General features: G+C 39.3%; 1 protein-coding gene across 9 annotated transcripts in view; it reads right to left on the reverse strand.

Annotated features, from left to right (window-relative positions):
- LOC125913573 (mediator of RNA polymerase II transcription subunit 18) overlaps window positions 1-21,740 on the reverse strand; it is a 131,589-nt gene that overhangs the window by 101,084 nt on the left and 8,765 nt on the right. For 3 of the 9 annotated variants that reach the window (XM_049618778.1, XM_049618774.1, XM_049618767.1), the window contains exon 1: window positions 10,349-10,559. The exons of the other annotated variants lie outside the window; for them this stretch is intronic. The gene's annotated coding sequence lies outside the window, so the exon portion shown is untranslated. Of the gene's footprint in view, window positions 1-10,348; window positions 10,560-21,740 lie in introns of those variants that run through there. 9 annotated transcript variants of the gene reach the window in all.

Raw genomic sequence — 21,740 nt, forward strand, 5'->3', positions numbered from 1 at the left:
GTTGCTCTTTAGGACACTTATGAAAATGAAAAGGGAAGCCACCCACTGGGATGAAATAGCAGCAAAACCTACATGCAACAAGGGACTGATATCTAAAACAATTTCAACTCATTAAGGCAAACAACCCAGCTTAAAAAATGATTTGAACAGATGTTTTACAAACGAAGATAAACCTGTGGCAAATAAACCATGAAAGATGTTTGGGATATGCAAATTAAAACCACAATGAGATAATCTACACACCATGACTTGTAATATCAAGTGATCAAGTGTTAACAAGAATGTAGAGCCACAAGAATTCTCATTCACTGTTGGTGGCATTGTAAAATGATACAACCACTTTGGAAAGCAGTATTGGAGTTTCTTTAAAAATTAAATATACACTTGGGCGCCTGGGTGGCTCAGTCAGTTAAGCGTCCAACTTCAGCTCAGGTCATGATCTTGTGGTTTGTGAGTTTGAGCCCCAAGTTGGGCACTGTGCTGACGTCTCAGAGCCTGCAGCCTGCTTTGGATTCTGTGTCTCCCTCTTTCTCTGTCCCTCCCCCCGCTTGCACTCTGTCTCTCTCTCTCTCAAAAATAAACATTAAATTTTTTTTAATTAAAAAAATTAAATATACACCTACTATATGGTCTAACCATTACACTGTAGGTATTTACCCAAGACAAACTGAAAGCATACATCTACACAAAGACTTGATTGAACATGAATGTTCATAGCAGCTTTATTTGTAATAGCTTAAGATTGGAAACAATTCAAATGTCCTTCATACTTATACAATGGATACTCTTCAACAATAAGAAGGAATGAACTATTGATTCACACAACATGATGAATCTTAAAATTATTGTGCTGAGTAAAAGAAGCCAGACATAAAGGAGTACATTCTGTATGATTCCGTTTGTATAAAACCCTAGGAAAACCAAACTCTAATGAAAAAAGATCAGTGGTCACCTGGGGAACCAAGAAGGCAGATGTATGGCAGCCAGAGATAACAAAGGGGATAAGGAAACTTTTGGGGGTGATGGGTATATTAATTATCTTGATCATGGTTATGTTTTCAAGGCTGTATAATGAGTTTTAAGTATATCAAAACTTATCAAATTGCACACTTTAAATATGTGAGGTTTATTGTTCATCATTATACTTCACTAAACCTGAAAAATAGGATAGTCAATAAACTGTTGGGGGGTACCTGGGTGGCTCAGTCAATTAAGCAGTCGACTCTTGATTTTGGCTCAGGTCATGATCTCGCTGAGTTCAAGACCTGCGTGGGGCTCTGCACTGACAGACAGTATGGAGCCTTCTTGGGATTCTCTCTCTTCCTCTCTCTCTGCCTTCCTCCATGTGTGCACATGCTCTCTCTCTCAAAATAAATAAACTTAAAAAAAAAATGTTGGGGCACCTGGGTGGCTCCGTCGCTGAGCGTTGGGCTCTTGATTTCAGCTCAGGTGATGATCTCGCAATTGTGGGACTGAGCTCCACATTGGGCTCCTCGCTGAGTGTGGAGCCTGCTTGAGATTCTCCCTCTCTCTCTCTCTCTCTTTCTGCCCCTCCCTCCTCTCAAGATAAATAAATGAACATTAAAAAAAAAAAAACTGAAAGAAAGAAAGAAAGAAAATCCTTCAGTGGCTTCCTGGTACTCTTGGGCAAAAAAAAAAAAAAAAAAAAAAAGTTACCATAGAAGCTGTAATTGTGGAGTTTCAATATCATTCATGGGGAAGGGGATGGATAGGGACGGCAACTATGAAATCCCAGGCAAGTAATGATGGTGGTAACAGTAGTGTTAATAGCAGTAATAATAAAAACTCCTATTTTTCCTTGAGCATCTCTCATGTACCAGGTATTTTACATATGCCTTGCATTAGGATTCCCCCCAAAAAGCATAACTAGAGACAAATACTAGTTTCAGGTAATTTACTTGGAAAGTGATCCCAGGGACTTACTGTGAGAGCCTACAGTAAAACAGGGAAGAAGGAGCCAACATAAGGGTGCATCGCTCACTTGGCAATCCTACCAAAACCATGTGAGGATTGTCTACAATGCCTCTCAGCATTGTCTACCCAAGGACTGCTCTGAGGAGCATTTGTCCATTGGCTCCCATCCCCCATGGTAAATCCCATGGGATTGCCCCAGGGAGTATCAACTCCTCTTGCATTTGGAACAGGGTCCCACCAGAGTCCTATATTTTGGTTTAGGAAAAGCTCCAGGACAGAATGCAGAAAGATGGAAGGAGAAGTGAAGCCCTTACTAAACTGTTTTCTGCAGCTTCAGCTAAAAGCTAAGGTAGCTCTGTGAGGACGTGAGATAAGGCAATGGGGGTGCCAGACCACTTGCAATGCTCAGGTTTGTCCATTTTCTACATTAGATCTAATTTATCACCCTGTCTTCAAGGTAATGGCCTGTGACAACCTTGACAAAAGATTTGGTGGCACTCATCACTCTTTGCAACATGCTATATGTTGCCCCACATGCCTTTTGTGCCTTGTAATACACGACACCCAAACATATGGATGCTTCTCACAAATGATAGTAAGTGAAAGAAGCTAGACCGAAGGAGTATATGCTGTGTGGTTTCACAAATATACAATAAAAAACAGGCAAAACTATTCTGTTGAAAGTCAGGCTAGCAGCCACCCTTCAGGGTGGAAGAGCAGTGTCTGGAAGAAGGTGAGAGGGGGTTTTCTGGAGGCTGATAATGTCGCTTTTTGATCTGGACCTGGGTGCTCGGTCCATGGGTGTCTTCAATTTGTAAATATTCACTCATGGGATATAGATACTCTTCTGCCTGTATATTATACTCAATTTTTAAAATGGGAAGTGGTCTGCACCAGGCCTCTTGTCTTCTGAGAGACCAGTTAGCAGTAAACACTCTTTCTAACCATTAATATTTCTGGATTTGGGGCTCATGGGCACTATTGGTGTATAATGTTAAGAGCATAAGCTCTGGCAATAAAAAACTGTTCTGCCACTTCCTGTGTGCTACTGCCTAAGTTATTGAAACTGGTTAACGTTCAGTTCCCTCACTGTACAATGGGAAATACAATAGTACTTATTACGTAAATTGAGTGATAATTAAACAAAGTAACATACATAAAGTAGCCAGCACTGTACCTGACATACGTTAAGTACTCAATAAACAATTACTATTACGAGTAATATGTTTTTGTCTTTCTGTTTTTATTAAGTTTCCAATTTTTCAACAATGAACATGGATACAGGCTATAAGTGCAAGGATATTCATTGTAGTACTGTTTGAAATCTCAAACAAAAAAATTGGAGATAAATATGCATCTACTGGAGAATGCGCAAATCAACTGTGATATATTCATGATACAGAATAGCACAAAGCAGTTAAAGTGAATAAATGAAAACTGGAGGGATCAACAGGGACAAAACAAAATGTTAAGGGAAAAAAACGAAGTTGTAGGAGGTTACATATGGCCTGATACCATGTATATAAAATTTTAAAACATCCCAAACAATACTATATACTGTTTAAGGATTTATCTATACATAGCAAAAATATAAAATCATGTGTGGAAATAAAATATTCAGGCAAATGATTACTTCTTGGGGAGAGGAGAAAAGAATGGGTAAAAGGAGGAATATATCAGGACTTAAAGCATATCTGATATTTTATTTCTTGAAAGCAATTTTAAGAAACAAATGATAAAACATTAAGATTTGACAAAGTTGTGACAGGGATTTGGGTGTTTGTTATATAAATGTCTATTTTTCTATATGCTTGAAATAGTTCTCTATTAAAAAAATTTTTTTTAACGTTTTACTTTATTTTTTGAGAGACAGAGAGAGACAGAGTGCAAGCAAGGGAGGGGCAGAGAGAGAGGGGGACACAAAATCCAAAGCAGGCTCCAGGCTCTAATCTGTCAGCACAGAGCCCGATGCGGGGCTCCAACCCATGAATGCAAGATCATGACCTGAGCGGAAGTTGGACTCAACTCACTATTGCGCCCCAGTTCTCTATTAAAAAAAAAAAAAAAAAGCATGGAGCAGAGCAGTGTGCAAAATATTCTACCCTTTTTGGGGAGTGGAAAAGCAAGAGTTTGATGCTTAACTGACTGAGCCACCCAGGCACACTGAGAATTTTTTTTTTAAGTTTAATTTTTATAGTTTTATTTATTTTGAGAGAGAGAGAGAGAACAAGTAGGGGAGGGGCAGAGAGAGAAGGAGAGAGAATCCCAAGCAGGCTCCATGCTGTCAGCCCAAAGCCCGAGGCAGTACTCCAACTCCGAAACTGTGAGATCATGATCTAAGCTGAAATCAAGAGTCAGACACTTAACCTACTGAGCCACCCAGACGCCCCCATAATTTATTTTTTTTTAAGCTAAAAAAGTGTTGGAGAATCAATGAAACAAGTTTCCAGCTATCACATTTTAAAATCACGGCCTGATGACTTCACCATAGTTTCAAATTCTGAGAGCTCTTTCACAGACGCGAATGGCTCTACGAACCTGGCTGTTCTCACTGGGCTGAGAACCAAGGCCAATTAACTGGCAAAAATGAATCAGACCAATCAGAGAGCAATATGCAAATGAGCAACTCTGACTGTATAAAGTGCTATAGCATTGAACATTGCAGAATTTAGAGACTGCCACCTGCAGGCCAAATCTCTCAATAGACGGTTCATGGAAATAATCTAGGGGGATTCTTCTCTCAATTGAGTCCTCTGTGGGGCTCTGTATTGGAGACGTACATAAATTTTTCCCTCTCCCCTGCAGCCCACTACTCCGCCACAACCCCAAACTGGTGATAGTAATTCCTTTTTTTTTTTTTTTTTTTTTTTTTTTTTAGTAATTCCTAAAAGTAGACACTATGGCATCAGATTGTCTGGCTTTACCTTGGGTAAAGCAGATACCTCTTCTATACCTCAGTTTTCTCATCTATTAAGTGGTGATGATAACAATAGCTCCTCTGTACAGACGTTGTGAAGATTGAATCAGACCATGTAAACTGCTTAGCACAATGGCTGGCACATAGTGAGCACAAATATTAACAGTTGTTGTTAGGCAGAGCTTCAGAAGCTTCTCCCATTCAATAACTGACAAATTGTACCTTGGCACACAAGAGTGTAGTGGAAAGACCTTTAGTACCTGGCTCTCCCACTTAGGGCTTGTGACCTTTGGCAAGTCTTTTAACCTCTTTGAACTTTACTCGACCTCACAGGTGGTTTTGGATATTACATGACATCATCTATATAAAGCACCAATCACAGTGCCTGGCATAGAGTGGACAGTTAAATGGAGTGACAATGGAGTGATGATTAATACGGGAAAAGATACCAAGTATAGGCAAAGGTTGAACAGCTCAGGTTGCAAACAGGCAGGCCACAGGTGCTCACTAACCTACAGATATTTTGGTTTGGCCCTCAGTATTTTATAATTTTTAAATTACTTTCTAGCTTTGAACACTGAAATTCTACCTTTAAGGTCAGATTTTCAACTTCTTTTAAAATGTGAAGGTTTAACAATGTATTGTATAAGACCTACAAGGAAGATGGCATATAACAGGGAAATTTAATTTCTTCCAAGGGAGCCAAGTAATGCTCCCTGAAGAGGTGATGTTAAAGCTGAGACATTAAAGTTAAGTAGAGGTTAGCCTGATAAAGACAGAGGGGGCAATGCTCCAAGCAGAGGGACTGCTGTGTCCAAAGGTCTTGAATCAAGGAGGCTACTGGCTCCAGGAAGCTTCAGGAAAGCTCAGTGACTAGAGCACAGTGAGCAAGGGGAAGGTGGGAAGAAAATAAGGCTCTAGTTGGCTCCCTAAGGATTTTGGACTTTACTGTGAGGACCAGTGTAGTTCAAGGCTGGAAGCTGGGAGGTAGCCAATTGGTGTAACGAACTTAGGGGCTAGGCAGTCAGAATGGAGAAAGGTCAGGGGTCAACAATTAGCAGCAGAGGAAAGAGAGGAATGCTAGTGCAGTATAGGATCTATATCTAGAAACTCCGGGACAGGACAGCCTGTCTTGTCTGGCAAAGGGCAGACTTTATAGGAACCAAGTTGAGTTGGACACCAGGGTGAACATCTTATGTTCATTTTAATAGTGGGGAAATGGGAAGAATAAAGATTTGGCCAAGGACATATAACAAAGAAGATACAGAGCTAGATTCACAACACCTATCTGTAATTTGTTGCTCCTCTTACCACACTAGTTTTCTCAAGGTGAATAAACACAGCACCAATACTGTGTTGCTAATAATATCCTATTTATTGAGAGCTTGCTAAGTGTTAGGCTCTATGTATATGTGCATTATTATCTCATTAGTTCACGCAGTTAACAAATTTAGTCCACCCAGGGCACCTGGGTGGCTCAGTCAGTTGAGTGTTCAACTTAGGCTCAGGTCATGATCTTACAGTTCATGGGTTTGAGCCCCATGTTGGGGCTTGCTGCTGTCAGCATGGAGCCCGCTTCGGATCCTCTGTCCCCCTCTCTCTCTGTCCCTCCCCTGCTCAGACTCTCTCTCTTCTCCCAAAAATAAATAAACATTAAAAACAAAACAAAACAAAACAAAACAAAACAGGGTGACTGGGTGACTCAGTTGGTTAAGAGTCCAACTTTGGATCAGGTCATGATCTTGCAGTCTGTGAGGTCAAGCCCTGTGCTGGCCTCTGTGCTGACAGCTCAGAGCCTGGAACCTGCTTCCAATTGTGTCTCTCCTTCCCTCTCTACCCCTCCCCTGCTCTCACTCTGTCCTCTCTCTCTCAAAAATAAATAAACTTAAAAAAAATTTTTTTAACCAAATATCGTCTATCCAAAATATTATGTACCAAGGGACTGTTAGGCACTGGACACACAGGAATTAATGAGACAGACACCATCCCTATCCTATTGGAGTTCACAATCCAGAAAGGAAGTGAGTAGTTGAAGTAATTATAGAGAGTAATTGGCAGGTACTTTAGGGAGAGTGTAACAGTGAACCCAGCCTACTATGGGCGGCAGGTAAGGCTTTCTGGAAGAAGTGACAGTCAAGCTGAAAAAGCAGGAGTAAAACATGAGGAGAGACTATTCCAGGAAAAGAAGAGGTACTATATGGAAAGCACTATCCTCACCGTAACTTGATGAGATAGGTGTTATGATTATCCCCTCTTCACAGATGAGAAAACTGATGTTCTCAGAGATTAAGTAACTGACCCACTAGGCAGTGCTAGAGCCCGGATTGTAAGCCTGGATCTATCTAGACCAAAGCTCATCCTCTTAGCTGCTAAGTTAGATATTTCTATTAGCTTGTCCTTTCCTTCGAATGGTCAGGTGAGTGGAATGGAATATTAATTGAGATGTCTGCAATGCAGGAAGTTGAAATCATGGCTTACAAACCATTTAAGCATGTCTGTGTCAGGGTCGGCTGTCAATTTTGGAATGACAGCTATCTAGTGACACAGCTCTTGTGCTAATGCCTGAATAGATGTTTAGCTCAACTAAATATGATTCAACAGCTAGGTACTGAGTGCCTACTTTATGCCAGGAAAGGTCCCAGAGGATGTAGATAAAAGAGCTAGAGTTCAAACCTAGGTCCACCTGACTCTAAAACTTGGGCTCTAGACCATTGCACTGCACTATCTCTGCCAGGATAATCAGCTTATAAAAACCCAGGGGAATGTGGGATGATCTGCAAGGCCAAATACACATCCAGGAAGGGGAAATAAATGTCAGTGCTTTTAAAACCTTCCAGGGAAGTAGAGAAACAGGAAAAAACAACAAATAAACAAACAAAAAACAATGTGTCTAGTAATTGACACTAGTTAATCCCAAAAAGAGAGAATTTACCCAAAATATTTATAAATGATTCTTTTCTATCATTTAATTCAGCTTAAATTTGCCTCAAGACTTATCTTTAAATTTAATCAGTAACTAAAGTTCAGAATTTTTGGTATCCAGATACACTTCCTTTAATTCTCATTTTATATCAGTGTGAGAAAAAAAATCTATTTCACAAAAATCAGTGTCAAGCAAAAAAAGTGATCCCATTCAGTATGGGTACAAGCTGTTTGCTTAGCAAACTGGGAGAAAAGAAATCCTCTGCAGGAGGTGGCCACCAGCCCTGAGCTATGCGAACATTCTGTCTGCGGGCAGGGAAGTGTGCAGCCTCGTTCCAGATGCTCAGATGTGACCAGAGGTGAAACCTGTATGGCTGAAGAAGTGGCCAGAATTGGTTCTGTGACACACGGATTGGAAAGATCACGGCTGTGTTCAAACGTACGATGTTTGCAGTTCCATCTGCTTATTTACCCTCCGTCTGAACAAAAAAAAGGCAAGAAAAGAAACTAATATTTACCAAGTGCCACTTTGTATAGGGTATATTTTTTGCCTCAACAATTCATCTAGTACTGTAGAAATGAGTTCAGAGAAAGAGGTAGAACTTCTCTCATAGCAACTATAAAAACTTACTTATTATAGTTTAGCCTGTTACTAAAACAGTAACAATAGCTTCCATTTACTGAGTGCATACTATGCGCCGGGCACTGTGATGTGCACTTCTCCTACGCGATTTCATTGAATGACAACCTTACGGTATAGGGACCATTACCCATTTTACAGAAAAACAACAACAACAACAACAACAACAACAACAACAACAACAACAGATGTTCAGGAAATTAAGCAACTTCCCAAGGCCACATGTGAGCAAGTGGCATCTGTTCACATGTCCATCTCCCCACCACACCAATCACTGTAAATTTAAAAAAATTTTTTTGAAGTTTATTTATTTATTTTGAGAGAGAGAGAGCATGAGCAGGGGCAAAGAGAGAGGGAGACAGAATCCCAAGCAGACCCTGCACTGTCAAGCGCAGAGCCCGACATGGGGCTCGAACCCACAAATCATGAAATCGTGACCCCCAAGCCGAAACCAAGAGTCAGACACCCAACTGACTGAGCCACCCAGGCACCCCTGTAAATTTCTATGTCTTATTCATCTTTGTATTCCTTGTCTCTAACATTGTGCCTGGCACAGAGTAGGCAGAATCCAGTTAATATTTTTGAATAAATAAAAAACAAACAAAATTTCTCAAGATAAATGGTAGAGCCACCATCAGGATTTTAGGTCTTCTGTCTTCCAGTCTAGTGTGCTTTCTTTCCATAATTAAATATTGCCTACCTAAATCTGGATCCTGATTAATCATTCACATGCTTCTTTCACTCTGGAAATTCCTATTAGACACCTTCCATATGAGTATGATAGAGTGATTCCACTTCTCAGTCTTTATCTTACAGAAATACTAGCACATGTGTTTGACAATGTATTACTAGGGTATCTGCTATTGGCATTTCAAAAAAAAAACTGAAAAATAAATATCTGTCAATAGAGATATGATGAAACGGTACATCTATAGAATATCATACAACTTTAAAGAGAGTAAGGTAAGTTAGAGAAAGACAAATATCATATGATTTCACTCATATATGGAATTTAAAAAACAAAACAAAGGGGGAGAAAAAGAGACAGAGACAAATCAAGAAACCCTTAATTATTGAAAACAAACTGATGGTTACCAGAGGGGTGGAGGGAGAGGTTAAAGAGGTGCTGGAGATTAAGGAGTACACTTGTGATGAGTACTGGATGATGTACGGAGGTGTTGGATCACTATATTGTACACCTGAAACTGACCAGTGTGGAGCCCAACACAGGGCTTAAACTCATGACTCAGAGATCAAGACCTGAGCTGAGATCAAGAGTTGGACGCTTAACCTACTGAGCTACCCAGGTGCCCCTGCATCCCAAAGATTCTAATAGGGTGGGTTGGGAAGATTTTGAAAATCATCAGGTTTAGCCAATGCTTTTTTTTTTTTTTTTAAGTCTATTTATTTACTTTGAGAGAGAAAGAGAGCACGAGCAGGAAAGGGACAGAGAGGGAGAGAGAATTCCAAGCAGCCTCACGCCATTAGTGCAGAGCCCTATGGGGAGCTCGATCCCAGGAACCAAAACCGTGAGATCATGTCCTGAGCTGAAATCAAGAGTCGGATGCTTTTAACCAACTGAGCCACTCAGGTGCCCCAGCCAATGCTACTTTTGAAACACTTTATCCACCTAATGTTACTTTTATATTCTCTTTATTGGATTATTCATTTTATTTTTTTGTTTCTTCAAGTGCCATTTATTTGCATTCCTTCAGTATTTGCATTTCAGGTGATTCATGTCCTTAAGGGGTCGGCAAGTGCCGCCCAAACCCTTTTTGTTTAGAGTAGGACTGACTGTAAGTTCTTATCACCTGCACTTCCTTGGGCCTCAAGGAATATGCTCCCAACTGCTATCTTATCTGGCTAAATGATAGAGTCCTTGGAGTTATCGCCTAAAAATCTAGATATAGACAAGGAGCGTCCATCACACCCACCTGCTCCTACTTTGGCCACCAGTGTCCACTGTCTGAGGAGCCTCTTAGGATTCTTGGCCAGGGTTGGGACTTCACTAACCCTGATGACCTTGCCAGTTTGTGTCCACCTCAAAATAATGGAGCAATTCCTCAAAATTCACAATGTAACAAAATGGAATATACTTCAAAAATGGTGGAAGAGACCATTCTCCTCTACCTTTCCACATTCTGTCACCGGGGCCCCAGAGTAGCACTGCTGGAGACTTGGAATGAAATAGGAAAACAGGGGCTACTGGGTGGCTCAGTTGGTTAAGCATCTGACTTCGGCTCAGGTCACCATCTGACTCACTCTGTGAGTTCGAGCCCTGCATCTGGCTTGCTGCTGTCAGCACAGAGCCCACTTGAAATCCTCTGTCTCCGTTCCTCTCTGCCCCTTCCCCACTAATGTTCACAAATGTGTTCTCTCTCTCTCTCTCAAAAATAAATAAACAGCAAAAAAAAAAAAAAAAAAAAATAAAAAAAGGAAATAGGAAAACAGTTTTAATTTGTAGTTCCTCTCTACAGAACTCAGATACAAGAGCCCACTTGAGGACCTGTTGGGCAGTGGACATCAAGCTTTCTTCCCCATGCAAGCTTTTCTCTTCCTGCCCATCATTATAAGCCAGCCAAAAAAAACTTATGCAAACGGTGGGAGCACTACAGCGCAGCACTGAGTCTTGAAAAGCTATGTTTGAAGGCAGCCTAGGTTAAAATCCAGTTCTGCCTCTCACGGCTGTGACTGTGGCATGTTTCTCCATGAGCCTTGTTTTCTCACCAGTAAAATGAAGACAATGATATCTATCTCAAAAGATTGTTGTAAGAGTTTAAAACACGGCAGTTTTTGTTTTGAGCACAGTGCCTAGAACATAGTAAGTGCTTCATAAATGGTAATGATGATTATTACCTGTAGACCACCTACCTCTTCAGGCACATCTAATAAAGACTGAATTTCAGAAGTGGCCCCAATCTATAGCCAGTCTGGGACCCACCACAGCATTTTGAGTCGTTTCTTAAAAACAGGACACAACTTATACTGACAAATGAATATTGTTTACTTCAAAGTTGTCATCACCTTGGAGGCAGCACACTTATTCCAGAGATGTTTCCACTTTCCAAACCGTGATTGGGATGCCCAATTCAGAAACATCTACAGGGTCTATGACACATCCTCACTGGTGGCAAATCTTCATCTTCTATAAAGATAAATTCAAGTTTTGTTGTTTTTTTTTTTTTTTTTTTTTATTTTTGGGACAGAGAGAGGCAGAGCATGAACGGGGGAGGGGCAGAGAGAGAGGGAGACACAGAATCGGAAACAGGCTCCAGGCTCTGAGCCATCAGCCCAGAGCCTGACGCGGGGCTCGAACTCACGGACCACGAGATCGTGACCTGGCTGAAGTCGGACGCTTAACCGACTGCGCCACCCAGGCGCCCTGTCAAGTTTTGAAATAATTAGAGGGCACCTGGGTGGCTCAGTCGGTTAAACATCTGACTTCATCTCAGGTCATGATCTTGCGGTCCACGAGTTCGAGCCCCACATCGGGCTCTGTGTTGACAACTTGGAGCCTGGAACCTGCTTCAGATTCTGTGTCTCCCTCTCTCTCTGCCCCTCTCCTGCTCGCATTCTGTCTCTCTCTCTCTCAAAAGTAAATAAAGATTAAAAAAAATTTTTAATGAAATAATTAGAAGTGAATAAATAGGGTACAGAAGAAAATGAAGTAGGACTGATTTTCTTATATGGATCTCACATAGATTATATCCTTTTAAAATAAATTAATATTTTAGAGATAACAGCAATAAAGTCCATTTAGATTAAAACAAAAAAGAAAACTACCCACAAGCCTAGGGGTTCTTTAATACAACCATTATCATTTTGGTGTGTTTTGTTTATCTTTCCTTAATACACAGTTTTAAAAATAGTAATACTAATAATGTACATATATAATGTGTAATGTGCTAATCTAACTTAAAAATATTATTTAAACATTATTTAATATTCTATAATAAGCATAAAATGGCTATAGAATCCTCATAAGAATAATTAAAACATTTTTTTAATGTTTTTTTATTTTTGAGAGAGAGACAGAGTGTGAGTAGGGGAGGGGCAGGAAGAGAGGGAGACACAGAATCTGAAGCAGGCTCCAGTTGCTAAGCTGTCAGCACAGAGTCCAACGGGGGGCTTCAACTCATGAACTGTGAGATCATGACCTGAGCTAAAGTGGGACACTCAACTGACTGAGCCACCCAGGTGCCCTCTTCATAATAATAATTTTAAAGGCTGCATAATATTTCATCAAATGGATATGCCAGAATTACTTAATTGCTTCTCTTTTGCTAAACATTTAGATTGTTTCAAGTTTTTGGTTTTTTTAAAAAAAATTTTAACTTTTATTTATTACTGAGAGACAGAGAGAGACAGTGCATGAGCATGGGAGGGGCAGAGAGAGGGGAAAACAGAATCTGAAGCAGGCTCCAGGCTCTGAGCTGTCAGCACAGAGCCCGATGTGGGGCTCGAACTCACAAACTGTGAGATCATGACCTGAGCCGAGGTCAGTCACTTTACAGACTGAGCTGCTCAGGTGCCCCTGTTTTGTTTTTTTTTTTTTTTTTGAAAGAGAGAGAGAGAGTGTGTGTGTGTGAGCAAGTAGGGGAGGGGCAGAGAGAAAGGGAGAGATGAGGATCCAAAGGGGGCTCCACACTGACAGCACAGAGTCCGACATGGGGCTTGAACCCAGGAGCCCTGAGCTCATGACTTGGGCCAAAGTCTGATGCTTAATCGACAGAGCCACTCAGGCGCCCCTCAAGTTTTTTTTTTTTTTTTTAATTATTATAATATATATAGCTTTCTCTGTGATTTTGCTTATTCTCTCAGCCTGGGTTATCAGAAGTGGGACTGTTGGATCAAAGGGTATGAGGATTGATGGTTCTTGATATTTACTTCCAAATTGCTTTCCAGTAGGTTTTTATTAATTTATAAGGCCACTAGAAACACTTGAATAATACCCATTTCACTGCGTCTTAAAAAAGCACTTAGTATTGGGGCATCTGGGTGGCTCAGTCAGTTGAGCATCCAACTCTTGATTTTGACTAGGTCATGATACTAAGGTTGTAGGATGGAGCCCCGAGTAGGGCTCTGCACTGAGCATGGCATCTGCTTAAGATTCTCTCTCCCTCTCTCTCTGCCCCTCTCTCCTGCTTGTGCTTTCTCTCTCTAAAATAAAAAGAAAGGAAGAAAGAAAGAAAGGAAGAAAGAAAGGAAGAAAGAAAGGAAGAAAGAAAGGAAGAGAGAAAAGAACTCAGTATCACAATTTTAATAAATTAGGAGCTGGAAAAACATTTCACCCAAACCAATTTTGAGGTCAATTGCTTTGACTTCCCCCTCCGCCCCACAAAAAATCCCAAAAAATTATATGAACAATAGCAAAAATTTGTAAGTAACTGTGTAGTTTCTCCAAATGAGAACTTTGAAGGAAGCTGAGCCACTTATTTAGATGTGCATCTTCTGCTATACTTGTGTTTTCTTGTTTTTTTTAATTAGTCTCATCACTTCACATTCACACCTCCAAGGAAAACATGGAAACAATTATCGTCAACTTGACAAAATAACAGTGTGATGACTCATATCCTGTTCACCTCTAGAGTTCAGTTTTGGTTCTATACTGTCAGCCCCACTATGCTAAGAACTTGCCACTGTCTAAGGGCATTCTGGACTGTGGGTCCATCTCTCCTTTGAGAAGAGGGGAGACTATCTTTTAAACACCAGACACACCAGCTAACAAGAAGGGCACAGACAGGGTGGAAAATGCCAGTCACTCTCACTCCCCTACTGAAGAAATGATCTTTTCCTGTTCGGTTTTCTTTAAAAATTATTATTATTTTTAGGTTTACATGTATCATTTAAAAAAAGGCAAAACACTAAAAAGTACAGCATTATTTCTAACAGCAAGCAATAACTGTTAACATTTTGAAGTATTTCATACCATTTTCCCGATATATATGTTTTGTAAATAATAGCATACCATACACATTGTTTTTAAATTTTACTTCACATAGAAATAATTACAGCATATATCTATAAATGTTTACTATGGGACAGGTACAATCCAAATATTCTTACATATAACTAATTTAAGCCATAAGGAAGGCAATATTAATATTCCCATTTACTGATAAGGAGACTGAGGCAGACAAGTAATTTGCCTAAAGTCACAAAGTTAATAAGTTAACTACCTGGAATATTTTTCCATATCATTAAACTCGTTACTACAAAATTTTTTGAAGGGCTGCAAGATATCTCATTTATGAATAAAGTTTCATTTAATTATCCCATCTCCTTTTATGTGACATCTAGATTATTTCCATTGTTTGCTGCTATATACACATCACCAAGATGACCAGCCTTAAACTACACCTTTGTGCACACCTGTAATTATTTCCTTAGGGTAAATGCCTCAAGGACAGTTGCATCGGATGTATATCTTCAAAAAGGTGTTCCTTTCTCTATGTTCTCCATGACATTGAATGTTGTAAATTTTACTTTTGTCTACAGCAATGTTTTAAAATTCATTTTACCAGTTCTGAGAAGTAATTTCAAGCATTAAAGCATGAATGATTTCTCTAGAGTAAAAAAAAAAAAAAGCCAGGGTCTCAAACCTCCCCCTTTCCATAATCTCCTCCTGCTTTTTACAGATGCTGAATCTCATGGCTTACACACTAACTCATCATAAAGGAATGAGGAGTGTTAACCTGGGACAGACCAGCTCACAGAAGCAAGATTCTTGTGGCGTACAACTCAGGATTCACTAATCCACTCACTCACTTATTCGATAAATATTTGGAAGGTTATTATATGAGTAATACTAAGGGAGGCAGGGGTTATGGAGTTCACAGAAATAAAATAGAACATTGCTAAATAAAGCATGTAGCACATTACCTGGCACATAATAATTGGTCAATAAATAATATTTATGCCAGGCACTGCACTAAATGCTTGGTGAGTGGATTATTTCATTTAATCCCTACAATAGCCTCTAGAAACTGGGTTCTTTCATTATTCCCATTTTGCGGATAAGAAAACTAAGGCCTAGAGAGGTCTACCCAGCTTGAGCAACATACTTGTGGTGGAGTTCACATCTGAACTCAAGATTCCAGAGTCTTAACCATTATGCTATACTATAAAACACAATCCTTCCCTGTAAAAAGCATATTAATAAGACTGAAACTGAAAACAGCTATCAAGTATTAAGCACTTAAATGCCAAGCAGCACTCTACTAGGTCTTTATACATATTGGTCACTTAATTCATATGACAATTCTGTGAAGAGGTATTATTATATGCCTACTTACAGATAAGAATACAGACATTCTGAGAATTTAAATAACTTGTCTAAGACACACACGGCTATTAAATGGTGGTATGAGAAGCCAAGGTCTATAAAGGATAGCTATACAGAGAACACAATGAAAAGTGAAACAAATGATGCCACTTAGCTGCCATAAAATATCAGAAGTCAGGAAAAAAGAGACTTTGTGCCCTTCTTGTGGTCTGGGAATGATTGCAGGACAGAAAGGGAAAATTCTGGTAACTGTCACCTGTGTCGAAAGCCTTTATACAGGTTAGTTCATCGGATCCGGATCCTCTATGCAGTGAAGGTATCCTCAGTTTCACAGATGAGGAAATGGATTCTCTGGGAGGCAGATGCAGTATGTGCAAGGTCACATGGCTCGTAAATGGCACGGCTAGAATTGGAACCTATTTGCCTCGCAAGCCTGAGCTCTTAACCACTGTCACATGCTTTCCATTGTTTGATCCTTTTTGATTATGTAAGAGTCACACAGGCAGAGATGAGTGGGAAAGGCAGAGGAAAAGGTGTTAAGAAAGATAACACAGGGGCACCTGGATGGCTCAGTCGGTTGAGTGTCTGACTCTTGATTTCAGCTCAGGTCATGATCTCACGGTTCGTGGGTTCAAGCCCCGCATTGACCTCTGTGTTGACAGTGTGGAGCCTGCTTGGGGTTCTCTCTCTCTCTCTCTCTCTCTCTCTCTCTGCCCCTCTCCCACTTGTGCTCTCTCCCTCTCTGTCTCAAAATAAATAAATAAACTTATTTAAAAAAAAAAAGAAAAGAAAGATAATACATACACAAGTGTGTTGAGGTGTATAAGGAAAAGGAAGCAGACCTGCTTGGTCATTCATTTGGGGAAGGAGACCTTTGTTCACATACCTTTTATGACTATACAAACTGTATAAATGTCTGTTTCTGCCATTATAATGGGAGCTATTAAAGACAGGAACAGTATCTTAGCCATTGCTGTAACCCAGCACTGAGCATAGTGCTTAGCTTGTAGTTCTAGCAGAGAGGTTGGAAAAATAGGGAGTAGTCACTTTGCATAGATCTCTGGATGACAATTAAGGTAGTCCACAATTGAAATATCCTAAACAAAATAACAGGTACTCAAACCCAACAGGGTTTTTAAAAGATAATATCATGATGCAATGGAGTGATGCCAGGAGTGCAAGGATGGCCCAATAGCAGAAAGTCTGTCAATATAATTCACCACCTGAATTGACCAAAGGGTAAAAATCACATGATTTTTTTCTTCCAAATGTTTACTAAATTCTAGTTAGTTAACATACAGTGTAATCTTGGTTTCGGGAGAATTTAGTGATTCATCAGTTACATGTAACACCCAGTGCTCATCATGACAAGTGCTCTCCATAATACCCATCACCCATTTAGCAACCCCCCCCCTCCATTAACCCTTAGTTTGTTCTCAATTATTAGACTCTCTTGTGGTTTGCTTCCCTCTCACTCTTTTATTTTTTTCCTTCCCATATGTTCATCTGTTTTGTTTCTTAAATTCCACTTATGAGTGAAATCATATGGTATTTGTCTTTCTCTCACTTATTCCACTTGACATAATTGCACTCTAGCTCCATCCGCATGGTTGCAAATGGCAAGATGGCATTTTTTGATGGCTGAGTAATACTCCATATATATATATACCACATCTTCTTTACCCATTCATCAGTCGATGGACATTTGGGCTCTTTCCATAGTTTGGCTATTGTTGGTAATGACATGATTTTTCATCATACTTGAAGCAATAGCATCAAGATCAGGACTAAGTCGTGGGTGTGCATTATTACCAGTAGTGTTAGCTAGAGTATTGGAGAGTCTGGCCAATTCCTTTAGACAAGAAAAACGTGAAAGAGGTATGTACTGTCTCTGCTTGCCACTCTTGCCAATGATATGATAGTCTATATGGAAAACACAACATAATCATCAGGCAAATTATCAGAACTGTAAAAGCGTTATTGATCAAGTTTGTAAGAATAGAAATCATTTTACAAAACCCAATAGTCTCTATAACAGGAATATTCACCTTAAAATGTAATAAAAAGATAACACAATCTACAATAGCAACTAAACTATAGTCTATAGCAAGGATCAACAAACTTTCTGTAAAGGGCTAGATAGTAAATAATTTCTGCTTTATGTGATCTCTGTTGTGGCCACTAAACTCTGGCATTGTAGTACAAAAGCGGTCATAGAAATATTTAAATAAATGTGGATATTCCAATAAAACTTTATTTACAAAACCAGACAGCAGGCTGACCTATACAAGTGCAGTTTGCTGACTTATGGTCTACAGAAATTAGCCTAAAAGCAATGCCTAAGAAGTTTATTACTTTTTTTTTTCCAACTTGGGGCAGCTGGGTGGCTTAGTTGGTTGAGAGTGCAACTTCAGCTCAGGTCATGATCTTATGGTTCAAGAATTCGGGCCCTGCATTAGGCTCTGTGCTGTCAGTGTGGCATGCACTTGGGATTCTCTGTCCCCCTCTCTCTTTGCCCCTCTCCTGCTCGCTCACTGTCTCTCTAAAATAAATACACCTCAAAAACATTTTTTTTCAACTCTATTTCGGGACATAAGAAAACCTGAATAAATGTCATAATTGGGATAACCTCAGCAGTATAAAGATTTTATTCATTTTTTAACATTCAGAGTGACTACCAAAGGTCAGATATTGGGACATTCCTCATGAATCTTACATTCTAGAAGAGAGGCAGTAAATAAATAATCTGAAGTTGGTTAGTAATAGATGCTATGAAAAAAATTAAATAAGATAAACAGAGAGTGATGGGAATGAGTGTGCTGCTTAGGATGGTCAGGGAAGGCTTTTTTTTTTTTTTTTTTTTTGACATTTTAGCAGGATTTGAAAGAAGTGGAGTGTTCCATGCAAAGAGGTCAGTTCTCCCCCCAGATTGATCTATATATACTCAATGAAGTTCCAATAAAAATTCTAGCAATAATGGTGAGAAACTGAAACTTATTCTACAATGAGTATGGAAGCTAAGTCGATTTTGAGAGGGAAATAAAAATAGGATACCTGCCCTACTGGTAGAACTGGCTCCACCACAAAGCCTCAGTAATAAAAACATGGTGTTGCTGGTACTGAAAGGAAGGAACAGACCAATGGAATAGAATGCAGAGTTTAGAAAGAATGCATATACATGGGAACTTAGTATGTGATAAATGTGGCACCACAAAGCATTCGAAAGATTGCTCACTGTATGGAGAAAAAAAATCTGGATTTTTACATGAAACTATGTTAAATGTGGACTCGAGATGAAAGACCTAAATGTAAGAAATGAAAACTATAAAACTAATAAAGGAAAAACTGTTACCTCTGGGTAAATAAAGGCTTCCTAAAGAAGATTCCAAATCCTAAGGTCAAAATTTAGGACATCTGCTGAATTAACAACATCACATCACAGAAAAGCTTAACAGGAAGGTGACTGACAGAGCAGGAGAAGGATCTGCAATGTTTAAAACAAACAAGGAATGTCCAGAATATACCCGTTAACTCCTACCAACTAACAGGATAGGAAACCGAATAGAAAAATATGCAAAGGGTATAGATACATTAGTTTCAGAAACTAAGAAGTCTGTATAATTTCATATACAAAAAGGTGTATTAAAAAAAAGGCTTAAAAAAAGCTCAGATTGATTATGACCAGAGAAATGCAAATCAAGACAACCAAAAGCTGCCACTTGACACCCTTCAAACTAGCACAAAGTACAAAGAGGATGCGGATATGAGTTCTTGTGCACTGGTGATAGCAATGTCAAATAGCACAGCCATTCTGAAAAGATATCTGGAATATTTGGAAAACTTGAGCATGCTCATAGGTATATGGTTCAGAGGAATATTCCACATCAATTTACAAATTTGCTTATTTTAGCACTTTTTATGGTAATAAGAGAGTGAATGACAATCTAGATTCCCATCCTCAAGGGACTGAAGGAGTAAAATACAGTGTATGCACAGTTATGTGTCTGGATTCTGGAGCTACGCTGAATTGAAATTCAGGTTCCACCATTTACTAATTCTGACTTTGAACAGTGGAAGAAGAAAATTTGAGTAAATTCTCTGTATCTCACTCTCATCTATAAAATGGGAGTTACAAGGTCTACCTCATAGGGTTAGTGTGAGAAACACATGAGTTAAAACATTTAAAGCACCTGCCAGGGGCACCTGGGTGGCTCAGTTGATTCAGTGTCTCACTCTTGATTTCAGCTCAGGTCATAATATCAGTTCATGGGATTGAGCCCTGTATCGAGCCCCACATTGGGAGTGCGGAGCCTGCTTAAGATTCTCTTTCCCTTGGGGCGCCTGGGTGGCTCAGTCAGTTAAGCCTCCAATTTCGGCTCAGGTCATGATCTCACTGTCTGTGAGTTCGAGCCCGTCAGGCTCTGTGCTTTCAGCTAAGAGCCTGGAGTCTGCTTCAGATTCTCTGCCTCCCTCTCTCTCTGCCCCTCCCCTGCTCATGCTCTGTCTCTGTCTCTGTCTCTCTCTCAAAAATAAATAAAGATTAGAAAAAAAAAAAAGATCCTCTCTCCCTCTTTCTGCCCCTGTCCTGCACATGCATTCTCTCTCCCTGTCTCTCTCAAAATAAATAAATAAACTTAAAAAAAAAAAAAGAATATGCAAGCTGGAAGTTATGAGGTAGGTTTATATATAGCAACAAGAGCATATCACAAAAGCAATATTAATTTTTAAAAATAAAAAAATGTTTATAGCACAGTATCATTTGTGTGAATTGAATATGGTCACATAACTCTACATATTGCAAGACAAGCATCACAGACATACATCAAACGTATCAGAATGGGTGCCTATAGGATAGAGGGAAGGAAAATAGAGTTTAGGAATAAAGGGGAAGAGTACAAAACAAGAAAAGGGACTTGCCTGAATCATTATGCTAATATGCTGTGAAGAAAGGAACAGGATTTACCCATTTATGCAATCTGTAACTGAGGGGGTGGGGGAAACTATCTTGAAAACATTCAGGGGAAAGCCAAGAACAGGATTCCAGAGCCAGAGAAATAACTACCTACCCAACTTGGAAGCTGCCCCATCTTAGAACTTATCATTTCATGAGATAATGCCAGCCTTACTGTTTAAGGTAGCTTTGGATAGGTTTTCTGTTACTTGTAGTCTAAAGCATCCTAACAGAATATTCATATAATATTTCAAGTAACTGAGATCCAAAGAGAATTATGATTTGTTCAATGTAGCGCAACTGTGGTGTGATCTAAGTGAAGGTTCCAGAAAAAAATGAACATTTTGAATAACCTACAATTTTTAGCAAGCCAAACTCTCTCCAGTGTATTAAAAAAAAAAAAAAAACTCTACAAGTATTAAAATGAGCAACACATTTATCCCACTAAGAACTGTTACTTAAAAAAAGAAAAAATTAAATACAAATGATAAATGGGGAAAATTTTTATAAAAGCTCTTCATAAATGACTAGATAAGATGAACAATCAATGAAAAGGCAAGTCACGTAAGAAAAAAATGTCCAGTAAACATAAAAAATTTTAATCTCACTGATGACTATTTTAAAAAGAAAACTAAAACTAGTTACCATTTATCATCAAATGGGGAAAACAAGTTTTCACAGTCACACCCAGTTTTGGCAACATTTTTGGGAACCTCATCTACCGCTGGTGGGAGTGAAAACTGGGACATTTCTGGAAGGCATTTGGCAATGCATGGCAGAAGTCTTAAAATAGTGCATACCCTTTGACTCAACAGTTCCCTAGGATTTATCCTAAAGCTAGTCAGAGATGTCAATGATGTCAACGATGAAAAACACTAGCATTACAGGATTATTTATAAAAGCCAAAAATTGGGATCAAACTAAAAATCCCAAAGTATGGGAATCAATTAAGTTATGGAAAATCCATAAGGGATACAGATAGCAATTATAAATATCAATATTTACACACCAGCTAATTAATAGAAAGTTGACTAATCTCTACCTCGGTTTCCCTGTTTAAATGAAGTTTTTTGTTTGTTTTTACAGAAGG

The sequence above is a fragment of the Panthera uncia genome (genome assembly GCF_023721935.1).
Source record: "Panthera uncia isolate 11264 chromosome C1 unlocalized genomic scaffold, Puncia_PCG_1.0 HiC_scaffold_4, whole genome shotgun sequence".
In the NCBI taxonomy this organism is placed as follows: domain Eukaryota; kingdom Metazoa; phylum Chordata; class Mammalia; order Carnivora; family Felidae; genus Panthera; species Panthera uncia.